The sequence below is a fragment of the Triturus cristatus genome, chromosome 1_1, assembly GCF_964204655.1.
Source record: "Triturus cristatus chromosome 1_1, aTriCri1.1, whole genome shotgun sequence".
Classification (NCBI taxonomy): domain Eukaryota; kingdom Metazoa; phylum Chordata; class Amphibia; order Caudata; family Salamandridae; genus Triturus; species Triturus cristatus.
In genome coordinates this window covers 1,136,135,792-1,136,149,074 of record NC_140579.1, presented here as the reverse complement: position 1 = coordinate 1,136,149,074, position 13,283 = coordinate 1,136,135,792, and the positions used below count along the sequence as shown (strand labels likewise).

Here is a 13,283-nt window from a genome sequence, read left to right as displayed (position 1 = left end):
GAGTGGGAAAGTTTTGGGATCATTGAGCAGACACAAATTTCCCACCACCCAGCGTTCTCCAGGTATCCCAATAAAATGGTACCTCACTTGTGTAGGCCAAGTACCCTCGACAGGCAAGGGCACAAAACGTATTGTGGAGACATCAAAATTACCCATTACAAAACGACCTGGTTTAGCAAGGGGGCCCCCTGCGTTTTTGGCCCCAGGCTCGAAGGCCATCTAGGGAAACCTACCAAACCAACACATTTCTGAAAACTAGACACCCGGGGGAGTCCAGGGAGGTATGGTGTGCGTGGATCCCCCAAGGTTTTCCTACCTAGAATCCCCTACAAACCTGTGGTGCTTCCGCAGGAATCGCATGAGCAGGGAATCCCAGCTCATCGCTGCCTCCCTGTGTGTTTGTTAGCTCTACTGATGATTTTTGTTTCCACTTCTGCCAGTCGCTTAGTTTATGACAACCGCCCTGCAGCAGTGATATCTGAATTTTTGCCGGCAACCAAGCCAGATAAGTATTTTTACATTTCGACTTAAAGTGTTTAAGGTGCAACATCTGTCCCACTCTCCGCCCATATTTGTCATTGGCTTGTGTCATTGTCCTTCGTAAATGCTGGCTTCTGATTCTTTAATAGGCTTGTTAGTCCCTCCTTAGTACTGCCTTGTTCTTCATTGGTAACCTCCTATGAGGACTGGCCCTTTTACATGTTGTTACACGGTATGTCTTATTTAGTCTGTAAGCACTATTTTCTTTAACAAGTTTCTCCTACTGCAGGCACCACATGCTTTCCTGCAACATTCAGAGCGCCATGCTTGCTTTCACTTTCCAAGCAGCTCGGGACAATGGCGGGCGCTGCTTTGAAATGAAATAGGTCTCGCATTTACAAGAGTTTGAGCAATTGGCATTGTAAATCACACTGCCTTTTATTTATGTGTTAATTATCAAAACAGTTAAATAAAAGGCATTGTCATTTACAATGCCAATAGCTTAAACTCTTGCAAATGTGAGACCTATTGCATTGCAAATGCTTGTTTGTTAATCTAGGGAAGTCTCCCCCATACTCATCACACTTCACTCTTTTTCTCTCTCTCTCTCATCACTCTCTCTCTCATCACTCTCTCTCTCATCACTCTCACGCAATATTCAAGCATGTCATATTATTTCAATTCAGGTCTTTCAGCACAATTTCTTTACATTCACTTTTTTTCAAAAATACAAATTGCAAACACACACTATCCTCCTCTTCTTTCGGTCTCTTCTGCGTACACAAACGTAGCCTCTTTATACATCTATAACCTTCTCTCCCCTTTCTTTCTTTCTCACACACTATTTCTGGTACTCTACCTATACTTCATACACAAACTACCTATCCCTCTCAATCTTCCTTTCTATTTATACAACTCTCACCCCTATTGATTCACCTTAACACATAACTCTCCACTTCACAAATACACTGCACACAATTCCACGCCACACAATTCCACACCTAATAATTCCAATTCAACCACATAATTCCACTACAAACAACATCCATCCACTCCAATATAAACAAGCATTTGCAATACAATAGGTCTCGCATTTGGGAGAGTTTGAGCTATATGCATTGTAAATACTCCTCTTTTATTGCCAGTCTTGCTTCTTGCGAGCAAGGACTAGAAGTACGAAGTGCGTGTTTACGCACCGCTTGTAGGTTTTCAAAACACATAGATAAAAGGCATTATTTACAATGCTAATAGCTCAAAGTCTCACATGTGAGACCTATTACATTGCAATTCTTGTCTTAAATATGCCCCTTGATTTAAAAGAGCCCGCCCTACAGATTGTATATTGAGAACCCAGACTTCCCATATTGATTTCTTCATAATCTTAGTGTAAATCGGAACGGAATGGATTCAGATAATTGTTCCTGCCCTGCCCTTTAGTAACATTAGAATTTTAAGATGTAAGTTGTCACTGGGCCTACTTCCAAAAAAATATATATATATTATTCAGAGTGTGTCCGTTCTAAACCTATTATAACCAATTAAGTCATTAGAGTGAAAGCTTATAAAAAGCATTTTGTAAATTTAACGTTATTACACCAGTGATATGTGAGAACTTTAAAGGAGGAAAATATAACAGCGATTAAAACAGTATGTAGTGTTATCATCCGTCGGCAGTTATATATAATGAGAACAATATATGAAAATATCATTCTGCGTTGGGCTCATTAAGTGTCACAATCAGGGCAGCATAGACTGGTGTTAATAGTGAGCAATGTTATTTAATCTAAGCATTTTTCTTTTTTTACAGTTTTTACATGCGAAAAGAGACCCACTCTCAAATGCAGTTATCAGTTGCATATTAATACTTTTTTAAGTGCCTTGTAGCGGCGACATTTATAGGGCTCTGTCAGAATCAGAGCAAAGTGATTGTACTTTTTTTTTTGTTTGTTTAACTATTTTCCCACAGTCCAGAATCGCTCCTATCAACGATCCTCAATAAATGATAAATTTTAATAGGACATAACACATTTTATATAGCGCTTCATAAGACACGCCGGTCGTTTCAAATCAGTGTAACTGTCAAGTGTTGCTAATACCTAATTTAAGGGTACTATTTCGGACGAGAGAATTGGCACAGCGTGCTGTTCATAAACCACTGTGACAGGGATTGTCCTGTAGTACTTACTGGAATTGGCAGTGAGACATGACAGTGGGGTAGGGGGATCACCACCCGCTCTCAGGTGTACTTACAGCAGCTGGCAGTGGGACAGGGCAATCAGGTAGAGCAGGGGCAGGTTAAGGGGCCCCTGTTGGGCTTACAGTAGCTGGCAGTGGGACAGGGCAATCAGGTAGAGCAGGGGCAGGTTAAGGGGCCCCTGTTGGGCTTACAGCAGCTGGCAGTGGGACAGGGCAATCAGGTAGAGCAGGGGCAGGTTAAGGGGCCCCTGTTGGGCTTACAGCAGCTGGCAGTGGGACAGGGCAATCAGGTAGAGCAGGGGCAGGTTAAGGGGCCCCTGTTGGGCTTACAGCAGCTGGCAGTGGGACAGGGCAATCAGGTAGAGCAGGGGCAGGTTAAGGGGCCCCTGTTGGGCTTACAGCAGCTGGCAGTGGGACAGGGCAATCAGGTAGAGCAGGGGCAGGTTAAGGGGCCCCTGTTGGGCTTACAGCAGCTGGCAGTGGGACAGGGCAATCAGGTAGAGCAGGGGCAGGTTAAGGGGCCCCTGTTGGGCTTACAGCAGCTGGCAGTGGGACAGGGCAATCAGGTAGAGCAGGGGCAGGTTAAGGGGCCCCTGTTGGGCTTACAGCAGCTGGCAGTGGGACAGGGCAATCAGGTAGAGCAGGGGCAGGTTAAGGGGCCCCTGTTGGGCTTACAGCAGCTGGCAGTGGGACAGGGCAATCAGGTAGAGCAGGGGCAGGTTAAGGGGCCCCTGTTGGGCTTACAGTAGCTGGCAGTGGGACAGGGCAATCAGGTAGAGCAGGGGCAGGTTAAGGGGCCCCTGTTGGGCTTACAGTAGCTGGCAGTGGGACAGGGCAATCAGGTAGAGCAGGGGCAGGTTAAGGGGCCCCTGTTGGGCTTACAGCAGCTGGCAGTGGGACAGGGCAATCAGGTAGAGCAGGGGCAGGTTAAGGGGCCCCTGTTGGGCTTACAGCAGCTGGCAGTGGGACAGGGCAATCAGGTAGAGCAGGGGCAGGTTAAGGGGCCCCTGTTGGGCTTACAGCAGCTGGCAGTGGGACAGGGCAATCAGGTAGAGCAGGGGCAGGTTAAGGGGCCCCTGTTGGGCTTACAGCAGCTGGCAGTGGGACAGGGCAATCAGGTAGAGCAGGGGCAGGTTAAGGGGCCCCTGTTGGGCTTACAGCAGCTGGCAGTGGGACAGGGCAATCAGGTAGAGCAGGGGCAGGTTAAGGGGCCCCTGTTGGGCTTACAGTAGCTGGCAGTGGGACAGGGCAATCAGGTAGAGCAGGGGCAGGTTAAGGGGCCCCTGTTGGGCTTACAGTAGCTGGCAGAGGGACAGGGCAATCAGGTAGAGCAGGGGCAGGTTAAGGGGCCCCTGTTGGGCTTACAGTAGCTGGCAGTGGGACAGGGCAATCAGGTAGAGCAGGGGCAGGTTAAGGGGCCCCTGTTGGGCTTACAGTAGCTGGCAGAGGAACAGGGCAATCAGGTAGAGCAGGGGCAGGTTAAGGGGCCCCTGTTGGGCTTACAGTAGCTGGCAGAGGGACAGGGCAATCAGGTAGAGCAGGGGCAGGTTAAGGGGCCCCTGTTGGGCTTACAGTAGCTGGCAGTGGGACAGGGCAATCAGGTAGAGCAGGGGCAGGTTAAGGGGCCCCTGTTGGGCTTACAGTAGCTGGCAGAGGAACAGGGCAATCAGGTAGAGCAGGGGCAGGTTAAGGGGCCCCTGTTGGGCTTACAGTAGCTGGCAGAGGGACAGGGCAATCAGGTAGAGCAGGGGCAGGTTAAGGGGCCCCTGTTGGGCTTACAGTAGCTGGCAGTGGGACAGGGCAATCAGGTAGAGCAGGGGCAGGTTAAGGGGCCCCTGTTGGGCTTACAGTAGCTGGCAGTGGGACAGGGCAATCAGGTAGAGCAGGGGCAGGTTAAGGGGCCCCTGTTGGGCTTACAGTAGCTGGCAGAGGGACAGGGCAATCAGGTAGAGCAGGGGCAGGTTAAGGGGCCCCTGTTGGGCTTACAGTAGCTGGCAGAGGAACAGGGCAATCAGGTAGAGCAGGGGCAGGTTAAGGGGCCCCTGTTGGGCTTACAGCAGCTGGCAGTGGGACAGGGCAATCAGGTAGAGCAGGGGCAGGTTAAGGGGCCCCTGTTGGGCTTACAGCAGCTGGCAGTGGGACAGGGCAATCAGGTAGAGCAGGGGCAGGTTAAGGGGCCCCTGTTGGGCTTACAGTAGCTGGCAGTGGGACAGGGCAATCAGGTAGAGCAGGGGCAGGTTAAGGGGCCCCTGTTGGGCTTACAGTAGCTGGCAGTGGGACACTGAAGCGAGGGAGAGCAGGGGCAGGTTAAGGGGCCCCTGTTGGGCTTACAGTAGCTGGCAGTGGGACAGGGCAATCAGGTAGAGCAGGGGCAGGTTAAGGGGCCCCTGTTGGGCTTACAGTAGCTGGCAGAGGGGCAGGGCAATCAGGTAGAGCAGGGGCAGGTTAAGGGGCCCCTGTTGGGCTTACAGTAGCTGGCAGTGGGACAGGGCAATCAGGTAGAGCAGGGGCAGGTTAAGGGGCCCCTGTTGGGCTTACAGCAGCTGGCAGTGGGACAGGGCAATCAGGTAGAGCAGGGGCAGGTTAAGGGGCCCCTGTTGGGCTTACAGCAGCTGGCAGTGGGACAGGGCAATCAGGTAGAGCAGGGGCAGGTTAAGGGGCCCCTGTTGGGCTTACAGTAGCTGGCAGTGGGACACTGAAGCGAGGGAGAGCAGGGGCAGGTTAAGGGGCCCCTGTTGGGCTTACAGCAGCTGGCAGTGGGACAGGGCAATCAGGTAGAGCAGGGGCAGGTTAAGGGGCCCCTGTTGGGCTTACAGTAGCTGGCAGTGGGACACTGAAGCGAGGGAGAGCAGGGGCAGGTTAAGGGGCCCCTGTTGGGCTTACAGTAGCTGGCAGTGGGACACTGAAGCGAGGGAGAGCAGGGGCAGGTTAAGGGGCCCCTGTTGGGCTTACAGTAGCTGGCAGTGGGACACTGAAGCGAGGGAGAGCAGGGGCAGGTTAAGGGGCCCCTGTTGGGCTTACAGCAGCTGGCAGTGGGACAGGGCAATCAGGTAGAGCAGGGGCAGGTTAAGGGGCCCCTGTTGGGCTTACAGTAGCTGGCAGTGGGACACTGAAGCGAGGGAGAGCAGGGGCAGGTTAAGGGGCCCCTGTTGGGCTTACAGTAGCTGGCAGTGGGACACTGAAGCGAGGGAGAGCAGGGGCAGGTTAAGGGGCCCCTGTTGGGCTTACAGTAGCTGGCAGTGGGACACTGAAGCGAGGGAGAGCAGGGGCAGGTTAAGGGGCCCCTGTTGGGCTTACAGCAGCTGGCAGTGGGACAGGGCAATCAGGTAGAGCAGGGGCAGGTTAAGGGGCCCCTGTTGGGCTTACAGTAGCTGGCAGTGGGACACTGAAGCGAGGGAGAGCAGGGGCAGGTTAAGGGGCCCCTGTTGGGCTTACAGTAGCTGGCAGTGGGACAGGGCAATCAGGTAGAGCAGGGGCAGGTTAAGGGGCCCCTGTTGGGCTTACAGTAGCTGGCAGTGGGACACTGAAGCGAGGGAGAGCAGGGGCAGGTTAAGGGGCCCCTGTTGGGCTTACAGTAGCTGGCAGTGGGACAGGGCAATCAGGTAGAGCAGGGGCAGGTTAAGGGGCCCCTGTTGGGCTTACAGTAGCTGGCAGTGGGACACTGAAGCGAGGGAGAGCAGGGGCAGGTTATCGGTCATCAGTGGAGCTTATTGTAGATAGCATTGCCAAGTGGACAGTGGCTGGCAGTGAGATGAAACAGTGAGGGCGAACAGGAACAGAGGCATGTTGGGGGTCCCACATGGTGGTTACAGTGGCGGGCAGTGAGATGGGACAGTGGAACAGGGGCAGATAGAAGCCCCCGTTGCTCTTATTGTGCTGGCAGGGCAGTGAGAGCTACCAGAGGCAGGTTGAAGATCCCCAGTTGTTCTTACTTTGGCTGCCATTTGGGCATGGCACTGAGGAAGAGCAGGGATAGGAGCAGCTCAAGGGGCCCAGTTGTGCTTGCAGTATCTCGCAGTGGGACAGTGCAGCGAGGGAGAGCAGGAGCAGGGGGAGGTGGTGGATCCCAGCCCCCATGCTGCTGGCAGTGTCTCTTGGGAGCTGCAGAGCGGTTTCTCTTGTGCTTTCCAGTCGTGAATAACCTGACCCCGACTTTAAACATGCCTGCTATGAATCAGTAGGGCGAGGTGAAGGGGGCACATAGGCAAATGCCATCCTCTGACAGTCGGTGTGTTCATTCTTCTTTGAGCCGCTAAACCCCTTTGGTGTTTACTCATTTCACAAGTTGGTTTGGGTCCACGCTGCAGAGGTATAAAATTAAGTGATACTGTTCCCAGGGAGCAACAGAGATTATTCTGGCAAGGGCGGCAAGACAGATATCAACGTAGCTGTTTGCCTTTCGGAAATCTAGAGGGGCAGAGGTTGTGGGTGAGATGTTGCCCTTTGTCTGGAGAACAGGTCCGGGTGGAAGGCGAAACTAAAGTAGCATTACAACAATTTTAGTTGCTCAGTAAGCAGACCCATAAATTACTGTGCTCTACAAGGAGATTTGTAAGTGTTATCCTGTATCCAAACATATTTTCATAAATGGAACAATTTAGCCATTTTGCAGAGCAGCAAGAACCACATTTTTTTAATGGGATTTTGAAAAGAAAACAAGTTGGCAAATGTTTTTTGTAGTAAAAGCCCCCATGTTGTGGTTTCAATTTAATAGCGGCCATGCACCCTTCTTTAGACGTGGCTCGTCTAAAGAAAGGGGTGCGGCCTCCCTTAATATGAAAGCGCAGCATGGGGCACTTTTACAAAAAAAACCCTAACGAACAGAAGGGAAAAAACCATGCGGCCGCGTTCAGCGCCACAAATAAATCAAAGGCGCGGCCTCCACTGTATCAGAGTGGCATGCCGTGCTTTGGGGGAAAACATAAAGCGTTGCTAGGGTGCATGTCCTGTCTGCATCAGCCGGCAGGAGAAAACCATTTTACAAAATAGTGTCTGGAGGCTGCAATTAAAGCCTACTGAGTAACAACACACGTAACGGGGTGTCGCCATGGAAGGTTATAGAATGAGACACGGTGGTACTAGGGAGGGACTACTAAGCCTATTGACCAATGACAAGCCACATTTTTCAGTGGACACTGACACGCCAATGAAAAATATGGGCAGAGTTTCAAGTGCCTACCTAAATATAGCATGCAGAGCCGTGCATGAGCTGCCCAGGCTCGACCTGAAAACAATATTTACAACACCAATAGCTCTAACTTTCACAAATGCTTGACCGATTGCACTGCAAATGCTTGTTCTATTTTGTTGACCTGCTCTGCTTGTGTTAGGTGTTTGTGTTTTGGTTACTTAGTGCTCCGGCTTGTTCCTTTTGTGTTTGCATACTCTTTGTTTTGTTGCAGAGTGCACAAGTTTTCTGGGCTCGGCGCAGCATCCGCTTTATCGGTTACAGATGCTCGCTCTCCTCCCTGTTCTGTACAGGACAGCAACAGTGAAACGCTCTCCCCCGCCCCAGCTGTGTGACTTGCCTGAAGAAGTGGTGACAAACACGCTTATTTTTTTCCCTTCAGGATATCCTTTGAAATCACACAAAGACACCAGTAAATGGCCCGGTTACTTACTGGTAATCTTCATTACTCCGAGTATAGTCTTCCTCGCCACATGAGTTACGAAGTGAGCTTCAGCTCTACACCAGAACCCTCCAAAGCAAAAGTTAGCCTCCCATGCCTCGCATCCCATCCCAACATGGCCGACCCATATCACCCGACCTATAAGAGGAGGGCCGGCCCAACCCTCAGCCTGAGAAACACTAAGCATAAACATGAAGCAGAGAGCAACACAGGGAGGGATGGGAACTCGTGTGGCGAGGTAGACTATACTCGGAGTAATGAAGACTACCGGTAAGTAACCGGGGCATTACCTCCTCGGATGTCTTCTTCGCCATCAGAGTTAAGAAGTGAGCACATACCAAAGCCAAGCGACTTCATGGGAAACCACCAACAAGAAGGAGATGTCAAGAAGCAGTACAAATCCAAACGATACAGACGCATGGATGAAAAAACTTCCAAGAGACCGGCAAACTAAGAGCAGGAACAACCAGCCAAGGGACACAGCGACACCGGGGAGCCGAAACACAGACCCCCCCCCCCACCCCCGAGACCCGTATGGCAGCCAGAATCAACAAACAAATCTGGAAAAAGGGGCCAAAAGCAACAAACAAACCGCCACAATAAAAGAAGGAAGCAGGCCGGGCCAAACACAACAAAACTGCCTGACGGAGAGCCCAAACATGAGGGAAGCAACAGCCCCAGACACAGGAACCAGAAGGAAAAGGGGGCAAAATCACCACAGTGTCAACACGATGCCACAGCATCAACAAAGACCCAGCCCGAACCAAACACAGCAACATTGCCCGATGGACCACCAACAGCGAGAGTGCAGAAACCAGCCCATAATCCAAGGATCGGAGGGAAAGAAGGAAACAACCCACCAGGTCCGGCGGAAAACCGAGGGCATAAGCCGAGGTAAAGCCGCCCCAGGAAGCTGCAGGAAAATACCCTGAAACAACCCGACCAGCAAGGGAACCCAACCGGCCAACAGCGGAAAGTCCAAAAAAGGTAGCCCATGGAGCCCGAAGAGCAGAAGGGACCAGACCAATGGCTAAGCCACAAGAAAGGAACACAAACGCCCCCCAGGGGACCACCATTTCCAGAGAAGCAAACCGCATCCGGAAGCATCCGGAATGCAGCACGAATTGCGCCTAACACCCGCGCAGGGGACATGCCAAACGCACTTGAAAAGGACAACACCCAGCAAGTGTGCCGCCGAAGCGAGCACCTGGGCGGCCACACAACCAGCCACCAACCAGGCCCGAATCAGCCGAACAACAGCGAGCCGACAAGAACGGGAGTGCACTGGGAAGCACGGCCACAGGCAGACACACACCAATGGCAAGAAAGGAGCCCGGGAGCAATGCCAGCTCCACCAGGGAACAACCCCAGCCAGCAGGCACAAGCACACCAGCGCCAAAGAGGACGCAACACCCCACTAAAAGCGGAGGGACCCGCAAAAGCGAAGGAAGAACCGGGAAAGCACAGCACCACCGGACAACCAACAACCCCAGCAGGAGAAAGCAAGGGAGAAGAACGCAGGCGAGCACCCCCAACAGAACAAAACAAACAAACCCAGAAGTAGCTAAAGCAAAGGGAACAGAGGAAAAGCTCAAAGCCGGGAGCCCAGAAGTGCAGGCACACGAAGCCAAAACCGGGGACCCAAAACGTGCCGGGATTGAAGGACACAAACTTAAAGCCCCACATGAACCCAAGCCATATAGGGAAACCTAGAAAGCATAGGCAGGGTCTGAACACTTGTGCTGAGGGAGCTAGAGCCACCAGAGGCACAAGACGTACCGTTGAGCACAAGCTCCTAGGTATAGTGCACAAGAGAAACATGCAGTACCCCCTCACCCCCCACGGGAGGGAAATAGACCCGAGCAAAACCCCCAGACAGTAGCCAAGGACAGAACAACCTAGCCGAAACCCCAATGGGGCAAACCCTGCAACACCCCCGGAGAATGAGGCAGGTGAAAAACCAACCAGACCAGAAACAAGAAGCCCCCGCAGGGCTGGGCCAAACCCAAGACAAGCCAAAAGAAAGGGCAACAGAAGTCAGACGAGAAACCCACCAGCAGGGGGACCAACCTACCCAGCACAGACCGGGAACCCAAGAACGCCCCCCAGCCCAGCAAAGGCCGCAACCACCCGGGAAGGGGACAAGAAAAGGAAGAACGCAGGCCGTACACGCAGACGCGGCGGGAAGGGCTTCTTCAAAAGCACAGAAGGAAACTTCACCACCGTAGGGCAAAGTGACAGCAAATGCTGGAGTCAAATCCCCGACCTGAGAGAGCCGGCGCCACCAGAGGCACAAGACAAACCCTTGAGCCATAGTTTCCAGGTCCACCAACCCAGACTGGACCGAACCCGCGGAGACACAACCACCGGTATAACGGAAATGCGCGCACCGACCCACCGAGAGAGGCCGGCAATTCCAGGCCAACCGAGACTCCATGGCACTGTGGTATCGTCACGGCCCAGGGAGCGGGAGAAGAGCAGGTACACCCACGGGAACAGGCGAAGACGAGCCCAGGGGAGAAACAGGCAATCGCAGAAAGCCAAACCAGCACCCTCAACCACGGGACCCAGATGGGAACACACTAGGATGAACCGGAACCCATAACGGCCCAGCGGCACCAAGACCCACGGTCGGGAAGAGCCCCCAAGTGAAAGACAAAGCAAGGCACCGCCAGATAACAAGTTGCAAAACACTTGAAATAATCCCCGTGGAGGAAACCAACCAAGGTAGACAACCCTAACACAAGAGCCAGAGGGGCAGAGGACAAACCAAGGAGGAGCGTCCGGAATTGGAAGAGTACATCACCACTCCCGAAAACAGAAGAGAAAATGAGACGAAGGGGAACAGGCACAAGGAGGCCGCCAACCAAAAATCGGAGTAAACAGAAACAGGAAGGGGAAAACACCAAGACCCCACCAGTAAACAGGAACTGGACGAACAGGCCCGCTGGAGAGGAACCCAAGAGAGCGCCAAAAACTAACCCGCAAGCCCAGGCAAAGACGCACACCCAGCAGAGGCGCGTGCCGATCCCCCGGCCTAACCAAGCCGTCACCACCACCAAAAGGCAGAAGACCACCAACGAGCTACAGCACACCGGACACGAGCAGGCGAGCCCAACAACCGAAAACGGGTGACAACAGGAAGGCAAGGCAGTAGGCAGGACCAAAGGATCCTAGACAGAGACCACACAGGACGGAAGGAGAGGCAAAAGACGACCCCCAACAGAGCCCCAACTGCTAGGAGCCGAGGAGAAGCATGACACGGAAGTGGGCGCAGCAGCCGCCTGCCGAGGGCGAGGAGAAAAAGGGGGTGCCACAGCTGCGGGTTCGAAAAGGCAAGCCCACCAGGAGCAGAAGCCAAAGTCCACATGGTGACCACAGAAGCAGCCCATGAAACAACCCGGCACCCAGCCCCCGGAAACCCCAGCCGGCGTCCAACCAGGGACCAACCACGCCGCCCCGCACAACAACTGAGAGCATATGGGATCAGGAGCACACAGAGCGGAAGGGACAGCATCAGGGGTCATAGCACACAAGCAAATTAGTATGCAAACGCACGCAAAACTCAAGGCACTCAGGCGATGAAAACAGAAGGCTGAAACAGTCAACCAACACAGTGGTGCATACACAAAAACCCCGGAAGGAGGAAAAGAGAAGTGGAACTTCCGGGTCCGAACCCGTGACCATGGGGACAACACAGGCAGCAGCAGCAGCGAACGTGGAAGTCCACAGAGCCACCAGACCCGGCTGTGAGGAATTCAACAGTTACGACTGAGAACCCATAGCAGGGAAACATCAGGAGAAGCACACCCTCCGGCGTCAGATTCAGGGACCAAAACCACCAGGCCACAGAGACTCAAACAGCAAATGACGGAAAGGAGAGCGAACAGAGTGGAATACCGACCACAGCCGGAAGCTTGCAAGCATCCCCTGCAACCACAAGGCCATCCCAGCCCAATCCGCCCCCACCGGAAACGTACAACCCTCCATACTGCAAAAAAAAGATGCGAGCAACCCGCACTGCGGGAAGGCAAGACACACATGGACACGTCCCACAGGAGGCTGGGCAAGAATGCGGGAAAGCCCGCCCTCGGCAAATCCAGCCCGGTCCGCCGTGCGAGACCAGAGGTAAACAAGCATTTGCAATGCAATAGGTCTCGCATTTACGAGAGTTTAAGCTATTGGCACTGTAAACGACAATGCCTTTTATTTCTGTTTTAAAAACTAAAACAAAAATAAAAGGCTTTGTTATTTGCAATGTCAATAGCTCAAACTTGCGTAAATGCGAGACCTATTGCCTTGCAAATGCTTGTTATATCATATCTCCTCCCAAAACCTTCCTCAGCCCATCCCAATTGTGTTTCTCCATCTTCCGCTCTCCTTATCCTGTTCTTTCCCTCTCCTTTCCCCTCTCCCTTTCTCCACCATCTTACCTCTCACGCCACTCTCTTTCTGCTAGCTATGCATTTTCTTCTTCTTTTCAAGCCTTAACTGTGTGTTTCTGCTTTCCCTGTTTCATGACACTGACCCTTGCCAGGTTCAGAGTCCATGCATGTGCAGCTCATCACCCAGAGACAGCTCTTTGAATGCTGCGACCATCTCTGAAGTAACGCAGCTTGGCGAGTTTATCTACTAACGTGTGGACCCCGTGAGACCTTGAAGCGAGGCTTGGGGGAGTGAAAAGTATATGTTTATGGTGTAAATCGTGGCAATAGGTGCTTGCTGTCTGAGCCCCGCAATAAGTATAGGGCGGGCCAGGCATGTTCCGGAGCAGAAGTAGTGGGCTTATAAATGCGCATGTGTGTTTGGCCGAGAGTCCTAGGCCGGCCAAACACACATGCGCACTTATGTTTCTCCAACCGAGCTGTGTTATACAGCTGTTGGGAAAAAAGCCACAGGCTCCAATTCACTGTCTGAGCAGCAAACGAGGCCGCTAAGACCAATCTTGGTGCTGCGCTCATGCTCTGAGAGCAGCGT

The 13,283-nt window shown here is 52.7% G+C and overlaps 1 protein-coding gene across 2 annotated transcripts in view; it reads left to right on the top strand.

Annotated features, from left to right (window-relative positions):
* The window catches only part of LOC146871735 (zinc finger CCCH domain-containing protein 11A-like), a 310,767-nt gene that overhangs the window by 25,537 nt on the left and 271,947 nt on the right, over positions 1-13,283 (top strand). The window lies entirely within an intron of this gene.